Source organism: Rhinoderma darwinii (genome assembly GCF_050947455.1).
Source record: "Rhinoderma darwinii isolate aRhiDar2 chromosome 5 unlocalized genomic scaffold, aRhiDar2.hap1 SUPER_5_unloc_12, whole genome shotgun sequence".
Lineage (NCBI taxonomy): Eukaryota > Metazoa > Chordata > Amphibia > Anura > Rhinodermatidae > Rhinoderma > Rhinoderma darwinii.
In genome coordinates, this window is record NW_027461768.1 from 236,163 (window position 1) to 260,295 (window position 24,133).

The 24,133-nt window shown below is 48.2% G+C and overlaps 7 non-coding genes and 6 pseudogenes across 7 annotated transcripts; all 13 read left to right on the plus strand.

Annotated features, from left to right (window-relative positions):
• Positions 1-1,156: 1,156 nt before the first annotated feature.
• LOC142685147 (U2 spliceosomal RNA) lies at positions 1,157-1,347 on the plus strand. Its single transcript, XR_012854701.1, has one exon. It is a non-coding gene; the product is annotated as a U2 spliceosomal RNA (small nuclear RNA).
• Positions 1,348-2,629: 1,282 nt separating this feature from the next.
• Positions 2,630-2,740, plus strand: LOC142685216 (U2 spliceosomal RNA; annotated as a pseudogene).
• A 1,351-nt stretch (positions 2,741-4,091) lies between these two features.
• LOC142685180 (U2 spliceosomal RNA) lies at positions 4,092-4,293 on the plus strand (annotated as a pseudogene).
• Positions 4,294-5,575: 1,282 nt separating this feature from the next.
• LOC142685149 (U2 spliceosomal RNA) lies at positions 5,576-5,766 on the plus strand. The gene has a single exon (XR_012854703.1). It is a non-coding gene; the product is annotated as a U2 spliceosomal RNA (small nuclear RNA).
• Positions 5,767-7,048: 1,282 nt separating this feature from the next.
• On the plus strand, positions 7,049-7,150 carry LOC142685208 (U2 spliceosomal RNA; annotated as a pseudogene).
• Positions 7,151-12,699: 5,549 nt separating this feature from the next.
• Positions 12,700-12,874, plus strand: LOC142685164 (U2 spliceosomal RNA; annotated as a pseudogene).
• Positions 12,875-14,156: 1,282 nt separating this feature from the next.
• LOC142685217 (U2 spliceosomal RNA) lies at positions 14,157-14,267 on the plus strand (annotated as a pseudogene).
• A 1,350-nt stretch (positions 14,268-15,617) lies between these two features.
• LOC142685177 (U2 spliceosomal RNA) lies at positions 15,618-15,815 on the plus strand. Its single transcript, XR_012854721.1, has one exon. It is a non-coding gene; the product is annotated as a U2 spliceosomal RNA (small nuclear RNA).
• Positions 15,816-17,097: 1,282 nt separating this feature from the next.
• Positions 17,098-17,288, plus strand: LOC142685150 (U2 spliceosomal RNA). Its single transcript, XR_012854704.1, has one exon. It is a non-coding gene; the product is annotated as a U2 spliceosomal RNA (small nuclear RNA).
• Positions 17,289-18,570: 1,282 nt separating this feature from the next.
• Positions 18,571-18,761, plus strand: LOC142685152 (U2 spliceosomal RNA). The gene has a single exon (XR_012854705.1). It is a non-coding gene; the product is annotated as a U2 spliceosomal RNA (small nuclear RNA).
• A 1,282-nt stretch (positions 18,762-20,043) lies between these two features.
• LOC142685221 (U2 spliceosomal RNA) lies at positions 20,044-20,113 on the plus strand (annotated as a pseudogene).
• Positions 20,114-22,210: 2,097 nt separating this feature from the next.
• LOC142685182 (U2 spliceosomal RNA) lies at positions 22,211-22,410 on the plus strand. Its single transcript, XR_012854723.1, has one exon. It is a non-coding gene; the product is annotated as a U2 spliceosomal RNA (small nuclear RNA).
• A 1,282-nt stretch (positions 22,411-23,692) lies between these two features.
• Positions 23,693-23,883, plus strand: LOC142685153 (U2 spliceosomal RNA). The gene has a single exon (XR_012854706.1). It is a non-coding gene; the product is annotated as a U2 spliceosomal RNA (small nuclear RNA).
• The last annotated feature ends 250 nt before the right edge of the window (positions 23,884-24,133 follow it).

A 24,133-nucleotide genomic window follows, 5' to 3' on the forward strand; every position in this document is an offset into this window, starting at 1 on the left:
AGTCATGTGTGATAATGAGCTCATTTATTAAATGCAATTAATGAATACATTGCCACCTCTTGTTGTGTGTGTGTGTGTGTGTGTCTTCTGTGTTTCTGTGTTTCCGGCATTTCACATTGGAACAGCTCATTCACCTTCCTTGTCTTCTCTCCGCCCTCCCTCCCTCCCTCCTAGGTAAGTTAAAGAGCTGCACCTGAGCCAGCCACTGATTGATGCAGCACCACAGTCAAATAGTGGAGTGGAGTGGAGTAGGGGAACAGCAAACAGCCATTAAAGCAGCCAGCCGCCTACCCGCCACAATGGACCTACCTGTGTACACTAGGTGGATGTGATGGAATGTACTGTCGTCCCTACATTTCAAGAAGAAGTAAGAATTGCAGTTGCAACAAACCCTTGCTTGCCTACAAAGAGAGCAGCAATTTGGATTTGTTACTATGTTACCTGGAAGAATAACAAACTGTGCAAGGATGGAGGTTGTAGGAGCAAAGAGAAGTTGTCTGTAAAGTTGGTGGATGCCTATTTTCCATTTTGCAGTCCCTTGTCTCCCTCTTGTGGCCTCCTGGAGGCAAATAAATGTGCAAAAAAAAGACAGCCTGGCGGCCGGCTGTTGCAGTGTTGCCCTCTCAGGCAACACTGAGTGACTGACTGAGCCTCACAGTCTTATATAAAGTTCAGACGGAACTTTGCACGTGTCATAGTGGAGCCCTCAGGATTCCAGAGCCAGCTTTCTGACATCATAATGGGGCCTGCCTCAGAGATAAAAGCCTGGGCCCAGGCAGTGTTGTTCAGTGCTGCTCAGCAGGCAGCACAGGACTGGATTAAAGCTGATACAAGGTGTGAAGGAACAAGGGGTGGCTGTGGGCATGCACTTGCTGCCGCTGCCAGTGTTTATCTGCATGGCAGGAGGGCATTTGGGCGTTGCCAGGAAGGCGTTTTTATGTAGATTCCTCCTCTTTCAGCACTGCATTGTGGTGCAAGCAAAAGAAGCAAATCCTGTCTGGCTTCCTCTCCGGCCTTTATTCACCTCCCGCTTAGTAGCTGTAAATGTGTGTGAGCCTGCAGGGCCCCATGGAATTGCCTAGGAGTAGGCTGAATCGCTGCAAGGGGTGAACAGCAGTATGGGACAGGCTCGGGCAAGGCAAGGGCCGCTCGGGTTATCGCTTCTCGGCCTTTTGGCTAAGATCAAGTGTAGTATCTGTTCTTATCAGTTTAATATCTGATACGTCCCCTATCTGGGGACCATATATTAAATGGATTTTTAGAACAGGGAGATGGAAATAGAGCTTGCTCTGTCCACTCCACGCATTGACCTGGTATTGCAGTATTTCCAGGACCGGTGCACCCTTCCCTTATGTGTTGACTAAAATCAGATTCCAAAAGTGTTTTTTCTCTTTGCCATTGTTTCTGTCTTTCTGAAGGGATCTCCCCTTTTAATCCCATTATTTCAACACCTGTTGGACAATGCATTTGTACAGTCATGTGTGATAATGAGCTCATTTATTAAATGCAATTAATGAATACATTGCCACCTCTTGTTGTGTGTGTGTGTGTGTGTGTCTTCTGTGTTTCTGTGTTTCCGGCATTTCACATTGGAACAGCTCATTCACCTTCCTTGTCTTCTCTCCGCCCTCCCTCCCTCCCTCCTAGGTAAGTTAAAGAGCTGCACCTGAGCCAGCCACTGATTGATGCAGCACCACAGTCAAATAGTGGAGTGGAGTGGAGTAGGGGAACAGCAAACAGCCATTAAAGCAGCCAGCCGCCTACCCGCCACAATGGACCTACCTGTGTACACTAGGTGGATGTGATGGAATGTACTGTCGTCCCTACATTTCAAGAAGAAGTAAGAATTGCAGTTGCAACAAACCCTTGCTTGCCTACAAAGAGAGCAGCAATTTGGATTTGTTACTATGTTACCTGGAAGAATAACAAACTGTGCAAGGATGGAGGTTGTAGGAGCAAAGAGAAGTTGTCTGTAAAGTTGGTGGATGCCTATTTTCCATTTTGCAGTCCCTTGTCTCCCTCTTGTGGCCTCCTGGAGGCAAATAAATGTGCAAAAAAAAGACAGCCTGGCGGCCGGCTGTTGCAGTGTTGCCCTCTCAGGCAACACTGAGTGACTGACTGAGCCTCACAGTCTTATATAAAGTTCAGACGGAACTTTGCACGTGTCATAGTGGAGCCCTCAGGATTCCAGAGCCAGCTTTCTGACATCATAATGGGGCCTGCCTCAGAGATAAAAGCCTGGGCCCAGGCAGTGTTGTTCAGTGCTGCTCAGCAGGCAGCACAGGACTGGATTAAAGCTGATACAAGGTGTGAAGGAACAAGGGGTGGCTGTGGGCATGCACTTGCTGCCGCTGCCAGTGTTTATCTGCATGGCAGGAGGGCATTTGGGCGTTGCCAGGAAGGCGTTTTTATGTAGATTCCTCCTCTTTCAGCACTGCATTGTGGTGCAAGCAAAAGAAGCAAATCCTGTCTGGCTTCCTCTCCGGCCTTTATTCACCTCCCGCTTAGTAGCTGTAAATGTGTGTGAGCCTGCAGGGCCCCATGGAATTGCCTAGGAGTAGGCTGAATCGCTGCAAGGGGTGAACAGCAGTATGGGACAGGCTCGGGCAAGGCAAGGGCCGCTCGGGTTATCGCTTCTCGGCCTTTTGGCTAAGATCAAGTGTAGTACTTTAGGGTATTGCCTTGTTTCTTGGTCAGGAGGTGCCCTGGTACCCTTTTCCTTGGCCTGGGGGGATCGTTTCTCTTAGGAGAGACTTCACCCCTCTGCTGCTATTGGGGAGGAGGATTAGTCCAGGGCAACGGGGAGCGATCACCTGCCTGGTACTCCGGTACTGAAGGTATTTCTTTGGAGATTGCTGGAATTCTTTTGGAGCAGGATGGAGGAAATTCCCGAACATATGCGAACCAGGAATGCGGTCCGGTTTTTCGTGGAGGAATCTGAGAGGCAAAGGAAGGATTTGGAGTACATCACGAAGGTCCTTTTGTTGGATTTCTTTCAGCTGGAGAGATCGTGCATTTTGGCGGTGATGGACTATCCGAGGAGAGGGTGCTTTGACGTTACCTTCGCTACAGAAGAAATTTATTCAGATTTTTTGGAACGCTTGAAGGAAGGTAAAAGGGACCCAAGACTTGTGGGTGTGAAGGTAACACCACATTTTGTGCCAAACAAGAAGTTGGTGGTCGTAAAGATGTTTTCGCCTTACGTGGAGGAAGAGGACATTAAGTCATTTCTCACTAAGTTTTGTGAGGAGGTGGTGGGAAAGGGGAAAGTGTTTAACCCCTTTGGATTTTGGACTGGGAAATGGAAATTTCTTTGTAAATTTGTGAGAATTGGTGAATCTAGAAACCTATTGTTTCCTCCAGCGCGGTTTAAGATTGGAAGTGCATGTGGAAATTTATTTTTTTTGGGAATGGATATGTTTTGTTTGAATTGTAAAGATTATGGTCATGAGAGAGAAACGTGTGAGAAAGTAATGTGTACAAAATGTCTGCAAGAGGGGCATAAGTATAATGAATGTCAGAAAGGGAAAGTATGTAATATGTGTGGAGAGGAGGGGCACATATTCAAATCATGCCCAAAGAAAAGCAAACGTGAGGTACAAGAGGAAAATAAGAAGATAGTCAAAAGAAAGGAAGCGGAAGTTAGTTTGGAAGAAGGAAAGCTTCAGAAATTGGAAGGAAGTGGGCAAAGTGATGAGAAAAAAAGGAAAAAAGCAGAGAGAAAGAAAAAAAGTGTCATTTCAGAAGAGGAAAGAGCAGAAAGAGACAGGTTACTGGAAGAAGTAGAGCAGTTACGTAGTAAAATTAATTTTGAAAAAATGCGGAGAAGGGTGCGGCTCTGTGTAAGAGAAAATTTACCAGGGTTTCTTGAACGGTATGGTGTGCCAACGTGGTTAGCGTGCATTGTAAACTGTGAATGGGATGGTAATGATTTGCAGGAACATTTAGTGGATATGTTAGGAACTATTGCTGTTAAAAAAGGAATGTTTTTTTGATTTCTTAAAAGGAAAAAAGGAAAGAGGAAAACAAAAGTTAATTATACGTTTTCAGTTTTCATTGTGATGATCTAAGTCTTTTTTATTTTGAATTTTATGATTTTTAAGACGTGATCTGAATGAAAAAAAAAAAAAAAAAAAAAAATCTGTTCTTATCAGTTTAATATCTGATACGTCCCCTATCTGGGGACCATATATTAAATGGATTTTTAGAACAGGGAGATGGAAATAGAGCTTGCTCTGTCCACTCCACGCATTGACCTGGTATTGCAGTATTTCCAGGACCGGTGCACCCTTCCCTTATGTGTTGACTAAAATCAGATTCCAAAAGTGTTTTTTCTCTTTGCCATTGTTTCTGTCTTTCTGAAGGGATCTCCCCTTTTAATCCCATTATTTCAACACCTGTTGGACAATGCATTTGTACAGTCATGTGTGATAATGAGCTCATTTATTAAATGCAATTAATGAATACATTGCCACCTCTTGTTGTGTGTGTGTGTGTGTGTGTCTTCTGTGTTTCTGTGTTTCCGGCATTTCACATTGGAACAGCTCATTCACCTTCCTTGTCTTCTCTCCGCCCTCCCTCCCTCCCTCCTAGGTAAGTTAAAGAGCTGCACCTGAGCCAGCCACTGATTGATGCAGCACCACAGTCAAATAGTGGAGTGGAGTGGAGTAGGGGAACAGCAAACAGCCATTAAAGCAGCCAGCCGCCTACCCGCCACAATGGACCTACCTGTGTACACTAGGTGGATGTGATGGAATGTACTGTCGTCCCTACATTTCAAGAAGAAGTAAGAATTGCAGTTGCAACAAACCCTTGCTTGCCTACAAAGAGAGCAGCAATTTGGATTTGTTACTATGTTACCTGGAAGAATAACAAACTGTGCAAGGATGGAGGTTGTAGGAGCAAAGAGAAGTTGTCTGTAAAGTTGGTGGATGCCTATTTTCCATTTTGCAGTCCCTTGTCTCCCTCTTGTGGCCTCCTGGAGGCAAATAAATGTGCAAAAAAAAGACAGCCTGGCGGCCGGCTGTTGCAGTGTTGCCCTCTCAGGCAACACTGAGTGACTGACTGAGCCTCACAGTCTTATATAAAGTTCAGACGGAACTTTGCACGTGTCATAGTGGAGCCCTCAGGATTCCAGAGCCAGCTTTCTGACATCATAATGGGGCCTGCCTCAGAGATAAAAGCCTGGGCCCAGGCAGTGTTGTTCAGTGCTGCTCAGCAGGCAGCACAGGACTGGATTAAAGCTGATACAAGGTGTGAAGGAACAAGGGGTGGCTGTGGGCATGCACTTGCTGCCGCTGCCAGTGTTTATCTGCATGGCAGGAGGGCATTTGGGCGTTGCCAGGAAGGCGTTTTTATGTAGATTCCTCCTCTTTCAGCACTGCATTGTGGTGCAAGCAAAAGAAGCAAATCCTGTCTGGCTTCCTCTCCGGCCTTTATTCACCTCCCGCTTAGTAGCTGTAAATGTGTGTGAGCCTGCAGGGCCCCATGGAATTGCCTAGGAGTAGGCTGAATCGCTGCAAGGGGTGAACAGCAGTATGGGACAGGCTCGGGCAAGGCAAGGGCCGCTCGGGTTATCGCTTCTCGGCCTTTTGGCTAAGATCAAGTGTAGTATCTGTTCTTATCAGTTTAATATCTGATACGTCCCCTATCTGGGGACCATATATTAAATGGATTTTTAGAACAGGGAGATGGAAATAGAGCTTGCTCTGTCCACTCCACGCATTGACCTGGTATTGCAGTATTTCCAGGACCGGTGCACCCTTCCCTTATGTGTTGACTAAAATCAGATTCCAAAAGTGTTTTTTCTCTTTGCCATTGTTTCTGTCTTTCTGAAGGGATCTCCCCTTTTAATCCCATTATTTCAACACCTGTTGGACAATGCATTTGTACAGTCATGTGTGATAATGAGCTCATTTATTAAATGCAATTAATGAATACATTGCCACCTCTTGTTGTGTGTGTGTGTGTGTGTGTCTTCTGTGTTTCTGTGTTTCCGGCATTTCACATTGGAACAGCTCATTCACCTTCCTTGTCTTCTCTCCGCCCTCCCTCCCTCCCTCCTAGGTAAGTTAAAGAGCTGCACCTGAGCCAGCCACTGATTGATGCAGCACCACAGTCAAATAGTGGAGTGGAGTGGAGTAGGGGAACAGCAAACAGCCATTAAAGCAGCCAGCCGCCTACCCGCCACAATGGACCTACCTGTGTACACTAGGTGGATGTGATGGAATGTACTGTCGTCCCTACATTTCAAGAAGAAGTAAGAATTGCAGTTGCAACAAACCCTTGCTTGCCTACAAAGAGAGCAGCAATTTGGATTTGTTACTATGTTACCTGGAAGAATAACAAACTGTGCAAGGATGGAGGTTGTAGGAGCAAAGAGAAGTTGTCTGTAAAGTTGGTGGATGCCTATTTTCCATTTTGCAGTCCCTTGTCTCCCTCTTGTGGCCTCCTGGAGGCAAATAAATGTGCAAAAAAAAGACAGCCTGGCGGCCGGCTGTTGCAGTGTTGCCCTCTCAGGCAACACTGAGTGACTGACTGAGCCTCACAGTCTTATATAAAGTTCAGACGGAACTTTGCACGTGTCATAGTGGAGCCCTCAGGATTCCAGAGCCAGCTTTCTGACATCATAATGGGGCCTGCCTCAGAGATAAAAGCCTGGGCCCAGGCAGTGTTGTTCAGTGCTGCTCAGCAGGCAGCACAGGACTGGATTAAAGCTGATACAAGGTGTGAAGGAACAAGGGGTGGCTGTGGGCATGCACTTGCTGCCGCTGCCAGTGTTTATCTGCATGGCAGGAGGGCATTTGGGCGTTGCCAGGAAGGCGTTTTTATGTAGATTCCTCCTCTTTCAGCACTGCATTGTGGTGCAAGCAAAAGAAGCAAATCCTGTCTGGCTTCCTCTCCGGCCTTTATTCACCTCCCGCTTAGTAGCTGTAAATGTGTGTGAGCCTGCAGGGCCCCATGGAATTGCCTAGGAGTAGGCTGAATCGCTGCAAGGGGTGAACAGCAGTATGGGACAGGCTCGGGCAAGGCAAGGGCCGCTCGGGTTATCGCTTCTCGGCCTTTTGGCTAAGATCAAGTGTAGTATCTGTTCTTATCAGTCCTTGTAAGGATAGATAGCTCGGAGAACCACTGGGGGCTATAAACACTAGCTTAGCGATCCAAGAGCGTTCCAGACGAAGCCGGCGACGAACTGCGGAGAAGAACCAGCGAAGACGACGATCCAGAAGGGAGAAGCCGCCATCGGGGAAGAAGCTCCGGGAGATCGCTGCCGGGAAGAAGAAGGAGAACTTCGGAGAAGAGCCGCTGCTGAAGGGGATCTTCGAAGAAGCTCGGCCGCAGAAGAAGAAGCTCGACGAGGAACCGCTGCGGAAGAAATTTCGTGGAAGAACCTCGGCCAGCAAGGAGAAGATTTGCATAGCTCCGCCCCCTTCGGGAAAGAGCTATCGAAGATCCTCCCCAAGCGACAGGAACAGCTGGAAGAAGCCATGGCCTCAACCAGCAACCCTGCCACCCAGAAGAAGAAGGCTGATGGACCAGGTGAGCCGACCCAGGCCAGGACATCTCCTCCTGAAGCCTCCTCAAGCCAACAGGCCACCAGGAAGCCGAACCAGGCTGCTCCAACCCTGGAGCCCTGGATGAAGCAGACGGTGGCCCTGAAGCTGAAGGAGGTGGACGGGAGAGTGCCGGACATGACGGAAGAAGTGTTCTGCCAGAAGATGCTCCTGGACCAGGGCTTCGCTAAGCCGGAGACCATCAGCATCCAGGCCTTCATGACCGGGATGTTCTTCGTGACCTTTGCTTCGATCAACATCTGCAGAAGGTACTGGGAGATGGTGAAAGCGGCGAGGCCTGAATCCCCTTTCTCTCGCTTTGTGGGCAACTGCCCTGTCCAAAGAGAGGAAAGGCGGGTGACGGTCTCAATGCGGAACCCACACACCCCCGGCAAAGACATCACCACGCTCCTGAAGCGGTTCTGCACAGTGGTGAGGGAACCCACCCACATCCTGAACGGACTCGGCTTCTGGACTGGCAAGTGGTCGGTAATCGTCCGACTGAACAAGGATTCGAGCGCGGAAGACGGCCTCCAGCACCTGCCCCAGTCATTCTCGCTGGGCAACTCCTACGGCCTCATCTACTACCCGGACATGCCGCAGATCTGCAGGAGATGCAGCAAGAAGGGTCATTCGGTGAAGGACTGCAAGGAGGACGCCTGCAAGAACTGCCGGGTAACAGGACACGAGACCAAAGACTGCCCGAAACGGACAATGTGCAACCTCTGCGGACAAGCAGCCCACTCTTACAAGGACTGCCCGAAGAGGGATCGATCCTGGGCAACTGTAGCGGCGAAAGCTCCGGCCAGAGGGAACCCCGCCCCAACCAGAGCTCCAGCGGCGCAGAAGACCGGGAATAAGAAGGATGGTAAGAAGACGACAGTCCCTCCCCCCCGCCTCCCGGCCCTCCCTCGCCCTACCCTTCCCACCCTCCCTCGCCCGGCCCTCCCCACCCCCCCGTCCCCAACCCCTGTCACCCCCACTGAGGCTCTCACCTTCTCCTACCCACCCATCTCAGTGGTCCTGTCACCTGCACCTCTCCCAACCCAGCCTCCCTTCTCCCCAGCTCCAGCAGCACTAACATCTTCCCCTCCAGCTGCTGGAGTCCTCTCCCTGGAGGATTTTCCCCCTCTTGTCTCCTCAGGTGCCATCCAGAGGAAGAGAAAGGTGAGGGACAGCCCAGCGGCTGAGTCCTCAAAGCGACAAGTCGTGGAAATCTGCGAAGACTCCCTTGCGCAGCAGGAGGAAATGGAGCAGATGGTGGAGGAACTCGTGTCTGAACCTGAGGTCATCGACTTCACAACAGACATCCAGGTGGCTACAATCCTGGAACAATTTCTGTCAGAGGGCCTGCTGGATCTTTCGGACCCGCCAGGCGAGGAGGATCCGCCCGACCGGACTGGTAACTAAGGTGTATCGTTTGCACTAACCTTCTTTATTCTCCCCCATGGCTGCTAAACTTAACATCTTTAGCCTCAATGTGAGGAGTGTTAGAGATAGGACTAGATGTCAGATGGTGCTAACTTTTCTTTCCAAGCAGTCGAGTGATGTATTTATGCTGCAGGAATGTACTCTCCCCTCTTCCAGGTCATACCATCATCTGGCCAGGCAGTGGACCCATGGCCCGTCCTACTGGTCTGGTGGGGGCGACTGTAAGTCTGCAGGGGTTGCCATCCTGATTAGGGGAGGCGTATTTACTGTTGACTCTGTCCAGGAGCTCGCCTGCGGCCGCTTGTTGGTCGTAGACGGTTCCTGGGCGGGAGAGCCGATTAGGCTCATCAACGTGTACGCCCCCCCTATGAAGGCTGAGCGCCTGGAACTATTCCAGACCCTGCGGACCCAGCTCGCCACCACTAGGGCAGTGGTGATGGCCGGGGACTTCAACTGCCCCATCGAAGAGGATGGACGAAGTTCCGGCACTTCAATCAAGCTGGATGTCAGTTCCAAACTGCTTATCGAGATGGTAACCGAAGCATCCTTGCAGGACGTTGTGGGCTCCATGGGGATCGGCTCTGTGAACTATTCATGGAGCCGACCCGATGGCTCACTTCGTTCTCGGATTGACTTTGTGTTCACCTCCCGGGCAGTCAAGCAGCATGGGCACTCCATGGTCCCCTGCTTCTTCTCTGACCACAGGGCCATTCTCTTCCAGGGTGCCATCGGCCACGGTTTTCCTCCCGGCCCTGGCTCCTGGAAGCTGAATTGTGCCCTGCTGGAAAGAGAGGAGGTACTGGCGGAACTTAGAGACGCCTATATTGTTTGGAGGAATGATAAAGTTTTCTTTGACAAAACCTGTGACTGGTGGGAATATGTTAAAGTTGAATTTCGTTGTTTCTTTCAGGCAAAAAGTCGCCAACAGGCGTGTGAGAGGAAGAGAGACTTCAGAGAGATGCAGCGTCAGCTGCGATCCCTGCAAGACCTCCTTCAATGCGGCTGGGACGTCAGGAAGGAGCTGGAGGAAGCCAAAAAGGGCCTGAAAGGGCACTTTGAGGAGGAATCCAAGCGAATTGTCTTTCGTTCCAAGGTGGAGAACCTGGAGAAGGGTGAGAAATGTAACTCGTTCTTTTTCAGGAAACTCCATGCCGGCCACACGCCCCTGAAGGAACTCCGAGATGAGACCGGAAACATGCATTCTGGGAAGAAGGAGGTGATGGGAGTCGTCACAGACTACTACCGAAGCCTCTACTCCCGGAAAACCACTGACCCCGAAGCCGCCGATAAATTCCTGTCAGGTATCACTAATCATCTTGATCCTGCAGGTACGGAGGCTATGGACGTACCCCTGACGGTGGAGGAACTGCTCTCTGCCGCTAAATCCTTCAGACCCGGCAGGACCCCGGGCAGTGATGGTCTCCCAGCAGAGCTCTATGTAGCGCTGGGGGACTTGATCTGTCCGGACCTGCTGGAGCTCTATGAGGAGATGGTGGTGGAGGGTAGAATGCCACCGTCCTTGAGAGAAGGCATGATCACGATCTTGTATAAGCGGAAGGGGGAGAGATGTGACCTGAAAAACTGGCGTCCCATCTCTCTCCTGAACGTGGACTACAAGATCCTCGCCAAAGTATTGACCAACAGACTGAAGGTTGTCATCGGACAGATCATCGGATCGGACCAAACCTGCGGCATTCCTGGCCGTAGGGTGGCCGACAGTCTTGCCCTGGTGAGGGACACGGTGCATTACATGCAAAGCCGCCGTACACACGCGGCCCTGGTCAGTCTGGATCAGGAGAAGGCTTTTGACCGGGTCTCTCACGAATTCATGGGTAAGGCTCTGCGTAGGCTGCGGCTTGGCAGGTTGTTCTGTTTGTATGTTAACCTGATGTATTGCGACATTTACAGCTCGGTGCTGGTGAACGGCTGGAAGACTGACCCCTTTCCTGTATCATCTGGGGTTAGACAAGGCTGTCCTCTTTCACCTCTCCTTTTTGTTTGTGTTATAGAGCTCTTCGCAGAGGCTATCCGGCAGAATGGAGAGATCAGAGGGATCACCGCACCAGGTCCAGGACACTTCGAGGTCAAATGCTCGCTGTACATGGACGACGTGACCGTCTTCTGCGCTGACCAGAGTTCGGTGACTGCACTCGTCCAGACCTGCGAGGAGTTCGGACGCGCTTCAGGGGCAAAAGTCAACTGCGGGAAGTCGGAAGCCATGCTCTTCGGAAAGTGGTACCTGCCTTCTCCTGCCTCCTTCCCTTTTACTATCAAGCCGGACTTCATCAAAATTCTGGGAGTCTGGTTCGGTAAGGAAGGTGCAGCCCTAAAGTCGTGGGAAGAACGCTTGGCCAAAGTCAACCAAAGGATCGGACTGTGGAGCCTCAGACAACTCACTATTGAGGGCAAAGCAATGGTCCTGCGTAACGAAGTCTTGCCTGTGCTACAATACACTGCACAGGCATGGCCCCCTCTTGCAACGGTCTCGAGGGCCATTACCAGGACTGTGTTTCGCTTCATCTGGGGCTCGAAAATGGACAGAGTAAAGCGGACTGTTATGTACAAGGAGCCCCGCAAAGGTGGGAAGGGTATACCCGACATTCCCACTCTGCTGCGGATCGCTTTTGCATGTGACTGTGTTCGTAGGACTCTGAGGACAGCAAACGGCTCTGCGGGCAAGGCCATGTCCCGCTACTTCCTCCTTCCCCTCTGGCGAGGTTTTGGCTGGGACAAGTGGGACAGCTCCTTCCCTTACAACTGGCACGCTCCCTGGTTCTACGGAGATGTTGTCCGGTTTGTGAGGGAGCATCAACTGGAGGGTCTTAAGCCCGACTTGTGGAAACCTAAGACGATCCACAAGCACATCAGAGCAAAGGACTCACGGGAGTTTGTTCCAGGGCTTCATGCCGACACGTTGGAGACTGTTTGGACTAACGTGTCATCTGGCAGGTTGACCAACGGGCACAAGGACATTTCATGGATGGCCATCCAGGGAGGACTGCCTCTTAGGTCATTCATGCATGCCCGCAACCTGTGCAAGACCCGGTACTGCCCCAGGTGCCCCTTCACGGAGGAAACATCTTTGCACATTTTCTGGCAGTGCCCCTTTGCACAGGGTCTGTTGAAAGCCTTGGAACATGAACTCAAGGACTCAGTACCCAGGAACAGACTGTCGTACCGCTCGGTACTTTATGGACTATTTCCTGGGAATACCACGGATGGAGCAATCCAGGAAGCCTGGCGCCTTATGAACTGCTTTAAGGACGCTATATGGTTTGCCAGAAACCGTCTGATTTTGCGGAGAGAGAGTGGGTCCGTCCAGGACTGCCGCAGGCTGATCCACAGCCTGCTCAGAGACTATTCCACCTGGGACAGCCCGGACGTCGATGAGGAAGAGGACTGATACTCCCCTTCCCCCCACTCTCCCTTCTTGTGTGTTGTCTTTCAATAAAGCTTCGGGCCTGTGATTTCCCCCTTCCCTACCCCCTCCTACCCACTCCCCTATCCCATCACTTGTCTGTAATGCTTTGTTGTTTGGCTTTAGTGAATGCAAGAATGTTAGTGTAGCATGTGGTGTAATGTATAGCATAGGCTAGCCTGTACTGTGTATTATACTGTCATGTTATGTTTGACGACTGTTATTATTTATTATTTGCTGCTTCATGGCTTGCGCTGCGTCGCAGTAATGTTTGTATGATGACGATTGATTGTCAATAAAGCATTTTTCAATCAAAAAATCTGTTCTTATCAGTTTAATATCTGATACGTCCCCTATCTGGGGACCATATATTAAATGGATTTTTAGAACAGGGAGATGGAAATAGAGCTTGCTCTGTCCACTCCACGCATTGACCTGGTATTGCAGTATTTCCAGGACCGGTGCACCCTTCCCTTATGTGTTGACTAAAATCAGATTCCAAAAGTGTTTTTTCTCTTTGCCATTGTTTCTGTCTTTCTGAAGGGATCTCCCCTTTTAATCCCATTATTTCAACACCTGTTGGACAATGCATTTGTACAGTCATGTGTGATAATGAGCTCATTTATTAAATGCAATTAATGAATACATTGCCACCTCTTGTTGTGTGTGTGTGTGTGTGTGTCTTCTGTGTTTCTGTGTTTCCGGCATTTCACATTGGAACAGCTCATTCACCTTCCTTGTCTTCTCTCCGCCCTCCCTCCCTCCCTCCTAGGTAAGTTAAAGAGCTGCACCTGAGCCAGCCACTGATTGATGCAGCACCACAGTCAAATAGTGGAGTGGAGTGGAGTAGGGGAACAGCAAACAGCCATTAAAGCAGCCAGCCGCCTACCCGCCACAATGGACCTACCTGTGTACACTAGGTGGATGTGATGGAATGTACTGTCGTCCCTACATTTCAAGAAGAAGTAAGAATTGCAGTTGCAACAAACCCTTGCTTGCCTACAAAGAGAGCAGCAATTTGGATTTGTTACTATGTTACCTGGAAGAATAACAAACTGTGCAAGGATGGAGGTTGTAGGAGCAAAGAGAAGTTGTCTGTAAAGTTGGTGGATGCCTATTTTCCATTTTGCAGTCCCTTGTCTCCCTCTTGTGGCCTCCTGGAGGCAAATAAATGTGCAAAAAAAAGACAGCCTGGCGGCCGGCTGTTGCAGTGTTGCCCTCTCAGGCAACACTGAGTGACTGACTGAGCCTCACAGTCTTATATAAAGTTCAGACGGAACTTTGCACGTGTCATAGTGGAGCCCTCAGGATTCCAGAGCCAGCTTTCTGACATCATAATGGGGCCTGCCTCAGAGATAAAAGCCTGGGCCCAGGCAGTGTTGTTCAGTGCTGCTCAGCAGGCAGCACAGGACTGGATTAAAGCTGATACAAGGTGTGAAGGAACAAGGGGTGGCTGTGGGCATGCACTTGCTGCCGCTGCCAGTGTTTATCTGCATGGCAGGAGGGCATTTGGGCGTTGCCAGGAAGGCGTTTTTATGTAGATTCCTCCTCTTTCAGCACTGCATTGTGGTGCAAGCAAAAGAAGCAAATCCTGTCTGGCTTCCTCTCCGGCCTTTATTCACCTCCCGCTTAGTAGCTGTAAATGTGTGTGAGCCTGCAGGGCCCCATGGAATTGCCTAGGAGTAGGCTGAATCGCTGCAAGGGGTGAACAGCAGTATGGGACAGGCTCGGGCAAGGCAAGGGCCGCTCGGGTTATCGCTTCTCGGCCTTTTGGCTAAGATCAAGTGTAGTACTTTAGGGTATTGCCTTGTTTCTTGGTCAGGAGGTGCCCTGGTACCCTTTTCCTTGGCCTGGGGGGATCGTTTCTCTTAGGAGAGACTTCACCCCTCTGCTGCTATTGGGGAGGAGGATTAGTCCAGGGCAACGGGGAGCGATCACCTGCCTGGTACTTCGGTACTGAAGGTATTCTTTGGAGATTGCTGGAATTCGTTTGGAGCAGGATGGAGGAAATTCCCGAATATATGCGTACCAGGAATGCTGTCCGGTTTTTCGTGGAGGAATCTGAGCGACAAAGGAAGGATCTGGAGTTCATCACAAAGGTTCTTTTGTTGGATTTCTTTCAGCTGGAGAGATCATGCATTTTGGCGGTGATGGACTATCCGAGGAGAGGGTGCTTTGACGTTACCTTCGCCACAGAAGAAATTTATGCTGTCTTTTTAGAACGCTTGAAGGAAGGTAAAAGGGACCCAAGACTTGTGGGTGTGAAGGTAACACCACATTTTGTGCCAAACAAAAAGTTGGTGGTTGTAAAAATGTTTTCGCCTTACGTGGATGAAGAGGACATTAAGTTATTTCTCAATAAGTTTTGTGAGGAGGTGGTGGGAAAGGGGAAAGTGTTTAACCCTTTTGGATTTTGGACTGGGAAGTGGAAATTTCTTTGTAAATTTGTGAGAATTGGTGAATCTAGAAACCTATTGTTTCCTCCAGCGCGGTTCAAGATTGGAAGTGCGTGTGGAAATTTATTTTTTCTTGGAATGGATATGTTTTGTTTGAATTGTAAAGAGTATGGTCATGAGAGAGAAGCCTGTGAGAAAGTAATGTGTACAAAATGTCTGCAAGAGGGACATAAGTATAATGAATGTCAGAAAGGGAAAGTATGTAATATGTGTGGAGAGGAGGGGCACATATTCAAATCGTGCCCAAAGAAAAGCAAACGTGAGGTACAAGAGGAAAATAAGAAGATAGTCAAAAGAAAGGAAGCGGAAGTTAGTTTGGAAGAAGGCAAGCTTCATAAATTGGAAGGAAGTGGGCAAAGTGATGAGAAAAAAAGGAAAAAAGCAGAGAGAAAGAAAAAAAGTGTCATTTCAGAAGAGGAAAGAGCAGAAAGAGACAGGTTATTGGAAGAAGTAGAGCAGTTACGTAGTAAAATTAATTTTGAAAAAATGCGGAGGAGGGTGCGGCTCTGTGTAAGAGAAAATTTACCAGGGTTTCTTGAAAGGTATGGTGTGCCAACATGGTTAACGTGCATTGTAAACTGTGAGTGGGATGGTAATGATTTGCAGGAACATCTAGTGGATATGTTAGGAACTATTGCTGTTAAAAAAGGAATGTTTTTTTGATTTCTTAAGGAAAAAAAAGGAAAGAGGAAAACAAAAATTAATTGTACGTTTTCAGTTTTCATTGTGATGATCTAAGTCTTTTTTATTTTGAATTTTATGATTTTTAAGACGTGATCTGAATGAATTAAAAAAAAAAAAAAATCTGTTCTTATCAGTTTAATATCTGATACGTCCCCTATCTGGGGACCATATATTAAATGGATTTTTAGAACAGGGAGATGGAAATAGAGCTTGCTCTGTCCACTCCACGCATTGACCTGGTATTGCAGTATTTCCAGGACCGGTGCACCCTTCCCTTATGTGTTGACTAAAATCAGATTCCAAAAGTGTTTTTTCTCTTTGCCATTGTTTCTGTCTTTCTGAAGGGATCTCCCCTTTTAATCCCATTATTTCAACACCTGTTGGACAATGCATTTGTACAGTCATGTGTGATAATGAGCTCATTTATTAAATGCAATTAATGAATACATTGCCACCTCTTGTTGTGTGTGTGTGTGTGTGTGTCTTCTGTGTTTCTGTGTTTCCGGCATTTCACATTGGAACAGCTCATTCACCTTCCTTGTCTTCTCTCCGCCCTCCCTCCCTCCCTCCTAGGTAAGTTAAAGAGCTGCACCTGAGCCAGCCACTGATTGATGCAGCACCACAGTCAAATAGTGGAGTGGAGTGGAGTAGGGGAACAGCAAACAGCCATTAAAGCAGCCAGCCGCCTACCCGCCACAATGGACCTACCTGTGTACACTAGGTGGATGTGATGGAATGTACTGTCGTCCCTACATTTCAAGAAGAAGTAAGAATTGCAGTTGCAACAAACCCTTGCTTGCCTACAAAGAGAGCAGCAATTTGGATTTGTTACTATGTTACCTGGAAGAATAACAAACTGTGCAAGGATGGAGGTTGTAGGAGCAAAGAGAAGTTGTCTGTAAAGTTGGTGGATGCCTATTTTCCATTTTGCAGTCCCTTGTCTCCCTCTTGTGGCCTCCTGGAGGCAAATAAATGTGCAAAAAAAAGACAGCCTGGCGGCCGGCTGTTGCAGTGTTGCCCTCTCAGGCAACACTGAGTGACTGACTGAGCCTCACAGTCTTATATAAAGTTCAGACGGAACTTTGCACGTGTCATAGTGGAGCCCTCAGGATTCCAGAGCCAGCTTTCTGACATCATAATGGGGCCTGCCTCAGAGATAAAAGCCTGGGCCCAGGCAGTGTTGTTCAGTGCTGCTCAGCAGGCAGCACAGGACTGGATTAAAGCTGATACAAGGTGTGAAGGAACAAGGGGTGGCTGTGGGCATGCACTTGCTGCCGCTGCCAGTGTTTATCTGCATGGCAGGAGGGCATTTGGGCGTTGCCAGGAAGGCGTTTTTATGTAGATTCCTCCTCTTTCAGCACTGCATTGTGGTGCAAGCAAAAGAAGCAAATCCTGTCTGGCTTCCTCTCCGGCCTTTATTCACCTCCCGCTTAGTAGCTGTAAATGTGTGTGAGCCTGCAGGGCCCCATGGAATTGCCTAGGAGTAGGCTGAATCGCTGCAAGGGGTGAACAGCAGTATGGGACAGGCTCGGGCAAGGCAAGGGCCGCTCGGGTTATCGCTTCTCGGCCTTTTGGCTAAGATCAAGTGTAGTATCTGTTCTTATCAGTTTAATATCTGATACGTCCCCTATCTGGGGACCATATATTAAATGGATTTTTAGAACAGGGAGATGGAAATAGAGCTTGCTCTGTCCACTCCACGCATTGACCTGGTATTGCAGTATTTCCAGGACCGGTGCACCCTTCCCTTATGTGTTGACTAAAATCAGATTCCAAAAGTGTTTTTTCTCTTTGCCATTGTTTCTGTCTTTCTGAAGGGATCTCCCCTTTTAATCCCATTATTTCAACACCTGTTGGACAATGCATTTGTACAGTCATGTGTGATAATGAGCTCATTTATTAAATGCAATTAATGAATACATTGCCACCTCTTGTTGTGTGTGTGTGTGTGTGTGTCTTCTGTGTTTCTGTGTTTCCGGCATTTCACATTGGAACAGCTCATTCACCTTCCTTGTCTTCTCTCCGCCCTCCCTCCCTCCCTCCTAGGTAAGTTAAAGAGCTGCACCTGAGCCAGCCACTGATTGATGCAGCACCACAGTCAAATAGTGGAGTGGAGTGGAGTAGGGGAACAGCAAACAGCCATTAAAGCAGCCAGCCGCCTACCCGCCACAATGGACCTACCTGTGTACACTAGGTGGATGTGATGGAATGTACTGTCGTCCCTACATTTCAAGAAGAAGTAAGAATTGCAGTTGCAACAAACCCTTGCTTGCCTACAAAGAGAGCAGCAATTTGGATTTGTTACTATGTTACCTGGAAGAATAACAAACTGTGCAAGGATGGAGGTTGTAGGAGCAAAGAGAAGTTGTCTGTAAAGTTGGTGGATGCCTATTTTCCATTTTGCAGTCCCTTGTCTCCCTCTTGTGGCCTCCTGGAGGCAAATAAATGTGCAAAAAAAAGACAGCCTGGCGGCCGGCTGTTGCAGTGTTGCCCTCTCAGGCAACACTGAGTGACTGACTGAGCCTCACAGTCTTATATAAAGTTCAGACGGAACTTTGCACGTGTCATAGTGGAGCCCTCAGGATTCCAGAGCCAGCTTTCTGACATCATAATGGGGCCTGCCTCAGAGATAAAAGCCTGGGCCCAGGCAGTGTTGTTCAGTGCTGCTCAGCAGGCAGCACAGGACTGGATTAAAGCTGATACAAGGTGTGAAGGAACAAGGGGTGGCTGTGGGCATGCACTTGCTGCCGCTGCCAGTGTTTATCTGCATGGCAGGAGGGCATTTGGGCGTTGCCAGGAAGGCGTTTTTATGTAGATTCCTCCTCTTTCAGCACTGCATTGTGGTGCAAGCAAAAGAAGCAAATCCTGTCTGGCTTCCTCTCCGGCCTTTATTCACCTCCCGCTTAGTAGCTGTAAATGTGTGTGAGCCTGCAGGGCCCCATGGAATTGCCTAGGAGTAGGCTGAATCGCTGCAAGGGGTGAACAGCAGTATGGGACAGGCTCGGGCAAGGCAAGGGCCGCTCGGGTTATCGCTTCTCGGCCTTTTGGCTAAGATCAAGTGTAGTATCTGTTCTTATCAGTTTAATATCTGATACGTCCCCTATCTGGGGACCATATATTAAATGGATTTTTAGAACAGGGAGATGGAAATAGAGCTTGCTCTGTCCACTCCACGCATTGACCTGGTATTGCAGTATTTCCAGGACCGGTGCACCCTTCCCTTATGTGTTGACTAAAATCAGATTCCAAAAGTGTTTTTTCTCTTTGCCATTGTTTCTGTCTTTCTGAAGGGATCTCCCCTTTTAATCCCATTATTTCAACACCTGTTGGACAATGCATTTGTACAGTCATGTGTGATAATGAGCTCATTTATTAAATGCAATTAATGAATACATTGCCACCTCTTGTTGTGTGTGTGTGTGTGTGTGTCTTCTGTGTTTCTGTGTTTCCGGCATTTCACATTGGAACAGCTCATTCACCTTCCTTGTCTTCTCTCCGCCCTCCCTCCCTCCCTCCTAGGTAAGTTAAAGAGCTGCACCTGAGCCAGCCACTGATTGATGCAGCACCACAGTCAAATAGTGGAGTGGAGTGGAGTAGGGGAACAGCAAACAGCCATTAAAGCAGCCAGCCGCCTACCCGCCACAATGGACCTACCTGTGTACACTAGGTGGATGTGATGGAATGTACTGTCGTCCCTACATTTCAAGAAGAAGTAAGAATTGCAGTTGCAACAAACCCTTGCTTGCCTACAAAGAGAGCAGCAATTTGGATTTGTTACTATGTTACCTGGAAGAATAACAAACTGTGCAAGGATGGAGGTTGTAGGAGCAAAGAGAAGTTGTCTGTAAAGTTGGTGGATGCCTATTTTCCATTTTGCAGTCCCTTGTCTCCCTCTTGTGGCCTCCTGGAGGCAAATAAATGTGCAAAAAAAAGACAGCCTGGCGGCCGGCTGTTGCAGTGTTGCCCTCTCAGGCAACACTGAGTGACTGACTGAGCCTCACAGTCTTATATAAAGTTCAGACGGAACTTTGCACGTGTCATAGTGGAGCCCTCAGGATTCCAGAGCCAGCTTTCTGACATCATAATGGGGCCTGCCTCAGAGATAAAAGCCTGGGCCCAGGCAGTGTTGTTCAGTGCTGCTCAGCAGGCAGCACAGGACTGGATTAAAGCTGATACAAGGTGTGAAGGAACAAGGGGTGGCTGTGGGCATGCACTTGCTGCCGCTGCCAGTGTTTATCTGCATGGCAGGAGGGCATTTGGGCGTTGCCAGGAAGGCGTTTTTATGTAGATTCCTCCTCTTTCAGCACTGCATTGTGGTGCAAGCAAAAGAAGCAAATCCTGTCTGGCTTCCTCTCCGGCCTTTATTCACCTCCCGCTTAGTAGCTGTAAATGTGTGTGAGCCTGCAGGGCCCCATGGAATTGCCTAGGAGTAGGCTGAATCGCTGCAAGGGGTGAACAGCAGTATGGGACAGGCTCGGGCAAGGCAAGGGCCGCTCGGGTTATCGCTTCTCGGCCTTTTGGCTAAGATCAAGTGTAGTACCTGCTCAAGCTGAGGTTAGTAATCATCCCTGCCGGTGGTACGTGGGCCATCGTAGGGGGATGACAGAACGCCGAGGTGAGGGCAGGGAACCACAACGGTCATCGCTCTGGTGTACGCATTTGGTTTAAAGGTACCATTTGTAGGTGACCAGGCGACCGCCGGATCGAGGTCATTAGGCCGGGTAGTTTGGGAGCCCGAGTTGCTATGTGCCCCAGGGCTGGTGACCCTGGGGTGCCCTAACTCACTGGGGGTGGGATCCCACTGAGTGAAGGCACACTTGCACGCACTCTCTTTCACGCTATATGAGCACACACCTTTATTCTCCCGGCCTTCTGGCTGGGAGATGAGGAATTTTTTATACCTGGCGGATGTCCAGGCTGTATCACAGCGCACATCCACTTATTTAATTTTGTTTTTCACTGTGTGTTTGTCACGTTTGTCACAAGGATTTTGGGATGCGGTGCCCTTTTGGGACCCTCCTGAGGTCTAGGGGGAAAATGTGTGGCCTTCTGGTTCCTTTTTCCCCTGCAACCCGGCCTCCCTTCTTCGGAGGGGAGGTGCAACTAGGATGCAGGCTCCTAGGTGGACACTGGGGTGGCAGCCCAGGTAGAAGCCTAGGAGTGTGTTTGGGTCTCCCTAAGCTTCGGCGAGGGGGGACCATCGATCCTTGATCCTCTAGGCCTATGGTTTGGAGGGTCAGGGAATGGTTATGCGGGGCCTCTCTCTTTTAAGAGAAGGGCTGCGATAGACCGCATCCTTGTGCACTTTTTGTGTGGCACCTCTGCACTTTTTATGCACTTGGGTGATAGAAAGCACGACTCGGGCTTTCAATAAAAAAAAAAAAAAATCTGTTCTCATGGTACTTCGGTACTGAAGGTACTCTTTGGAAATTGCTGGAATTCGTTTGGAGCAGGATGGAGGAAATTCCCGAATATATGCGTACCAGGAATGCTGTCCGGTTTTTCGTGGAGGAATCTGAGCGACAAAGGAAGGATCTGGAGTACATCACAAAGGTTCTTTTGTTGGATTTCTTTCAGCTGGAGAGATCATGCATTTTGGCGGTGATGGACTATCCGAGGAGAGGGTGCTTTGATATTACCTTCACCACAGAAGAAATTTATGCTGTCTTTTTGGAACGTTTGAAGGAAGGTAAAAGGGACCCAAGACTTGTGGGTGTGAAGGTAACACCACATTTTGTGCCAAACAAAAAGTTGGTGGTCGTAAAGATGTTTTCGCCTTACGTGGAAGAAGAGGACATTAAGTTATTTCTCAATAAGTTTTGTGAGGAGGTGGTGGGAAAGGGGAAAGTGTTTAACCCTTTTGGATTTTGGACTGGGAAGTGGAAATTTCTTTGTAAATTTGTGAGAATTGGTGAATCTAGAAACCTATTGTTTCCTCCAGCGCGGTTTAAGATTGGAAGTGCGTGTGGAAATTTATTTTTTCTTGGAATGGATATGTTTTGTTTGAATTGTAAAGAGTATGGTCATGAGAGAGAAACCTGTGAGAGAGTAATGTGTACAAAATGTCTGCAAGAGGGACATAAGTATAATGAATGTCAGAAAGGGAAAGTATGTAATATGTGTGGAGAGGAGGGGCACATATTCAAATCATGCCCAAAGAAAAGCAAACGTGAGGTACAAGAGGAAAATAAGAAGATAGTCAAAAGAAAGGAAGCGGAAGTTAGTTTGGAAGAAGGCAAGCTTCAGAAATTGGAAGGAAGTGGGCAAAGTGATGAGAAAAAAAGGAAAAAAGCAGAGAGAAAGAAAAAAAGTGTCATTTCAGAAGAGGAAAGAGCAGAAAGAGACAGGTTACTGGAAGAAGTAGAGGAGTTACGTAGTAAAATTAATTTTGAAAAAATGCGGAGGAGGGTGCGGCTCTGTGTAAGAGAAAATTTACCAGGGTTTCTTGAAAGGTATGGTGTGCCAACGTGGTTAACGTGCATTGTAAACTGTGAATGGGATGGTAATGATTTGCAGGAACATCTATTGGATATGATAGGAATTATTGCTGTTAAAAAAGGAATGTTTTTTTGATTTCTTAAGGAAAAAAAGGAAAGAGGAAAACAAAAATTAATTATACGTTTTCAGTTTTCATTGTGATGATCTAAGTCTTTTTTATTTTGAATTTTATGATTTTTAAGACGTGATCTGAATGAATTAAAAAAAAAAAAAAAGATCTGTTCTTATCAGTTTAATATCTGATACGTCCCCTATCTGGGGACCATATATTAAATGGATTTTTAGAACAGGGAGATGGAAATAGAGCTTGCTCTGTCCACTCCACGCATTGACCTGGTATTGCAGTATTTCCAGGACCGGTGCACCCTTCCCTTATGTGTTGACTAAAATCAGATTCCAAAAGTGTTTTTTCTCTTTGCCATTGTTTCTGTCTTTCTGAAGGGATCTCCCCTTTTAATCCCATTATTTCAACACCTGTTGGACAATGCATTTGTACAGTCATGTGTGATAATGAGCTCATTTATTAAATGCAATTAATGAATACATTGCCACCTCTTGTTGTGTGTGTGTGTGTGTGTGTCTTCTGTGTTTCTGTGTTTCCGGCATTTCACATTGGAACAGCTCATTCACCTTCCTTGTCTTCTCTCCGCCCTCCCTCCCTCCCTCCTAGGTAAGTTAAAGAGCTGCACCTGAGCCAGCCACTGATTGATGCAGCACCACAGTCAAATAGTGGAGTGGAGTGGAGTAGGGGAACAGCAAACAGCCATTAAAGCAGCCAGCCGCCTACCCGCCACAATGGACCTACCTGTGTACACTAGGTGGATGTGATGGAATGTACTGTCGTCCCTACATTTCAAGAAGAAGTAAGAATTGCAGTTGCAACAAACCCTTGCTTGCCTACAAAGAGAGCAGCAATTTGGATTTGTTACTATGTTACCTGGAAGAATAACAAACTGTGCAAGGATGGAGGTTGTAGGAGCAAAGAGAAGTTGTCTGTAAAGTTGGTGGATGCCTATTTTCCATTTTGCAGTCCCTTGTCTCCCTCTTGTGGCCTCCTGGAGGCAAATAAATGTGCAAAAAAAAGACAGCCTGGCGGCCGGCTGTTGCAGTGTTGCCCTCTCAGGCAACACTGAGTGACTGACTGAGCCTCACAGTCTTATATAAAGTTCAGACGGAACTTTGCACGTGTCATAGTGGAGCCCTCAGGATTCCAGAGCCAGCTTTCTGACATCATAATGGGGCCTGCCTCAGAGATAAAAGCCTGGGCCCAGGCAGTGTTGTTCAGTGCTGCTCAGCAGGCAGCACAGGACTGGATTAAAGCTGATACAAGGTGTGAAGGAACAAGGGGTGGCTGTGGGCATGCACTTGCTGCCGCTGCCAGTGTTTATCTGCATGGCAGGAGGGCATTTGGGCGTTGCCAGGAAGGCGTTTTTATGTAGATTCCTCCTCTTTCAGCACTGCATTGTGGTGCAAGCAAAAGAAGCAAATCCTGTCTGGCTTCCTCTCCGGCCTTTATTCACCTCCCGCTTAGTAGCTGTAAATGTGTGTGAGCCTGCAGGGCCCCATGGAATTGCCTAGGAGTAGGCTGAATCGCTGCAAGGGGTGAACAGCAGTATGGGACAGGCTCGGGCAAGGCAAGGGCCGCTCGGGTTATCGCTTCTCGGCCTTTTGGCTAAGATCAAGTGTAGTATCTGTTCTTATCAGTTTAATATCTGATACGTCCCCTATCTGGGGACCATATATTAAATGGATTTTTAGAACAGGGAGATGGAAATAGAGCTTGCTCTGTCCACTCCACGCATTGACCTGGTATTGCAGTATTTCCAGGACCGGTGCACCCTTCCCTTATGTGTTGACTAAAATCAGATTCCAAAAGTGTTTTTTCTCTTTGCCATTGTTTCTGTCTTTCTGAAGGGATCTCCCCTTTTAATCCCATTATTTCAACACCTGTTGGACAATGCATTTGTACAGTCATGTGTGATAATGAGCTCATTTATTAAATGCAATTAATGAATACATTGCCACCTCTTGTTGTGTGTGTGTGTGTGTGTGTCTTCTGTGTTTCTGTGTTTCCGGCATTTCACATTGGAACA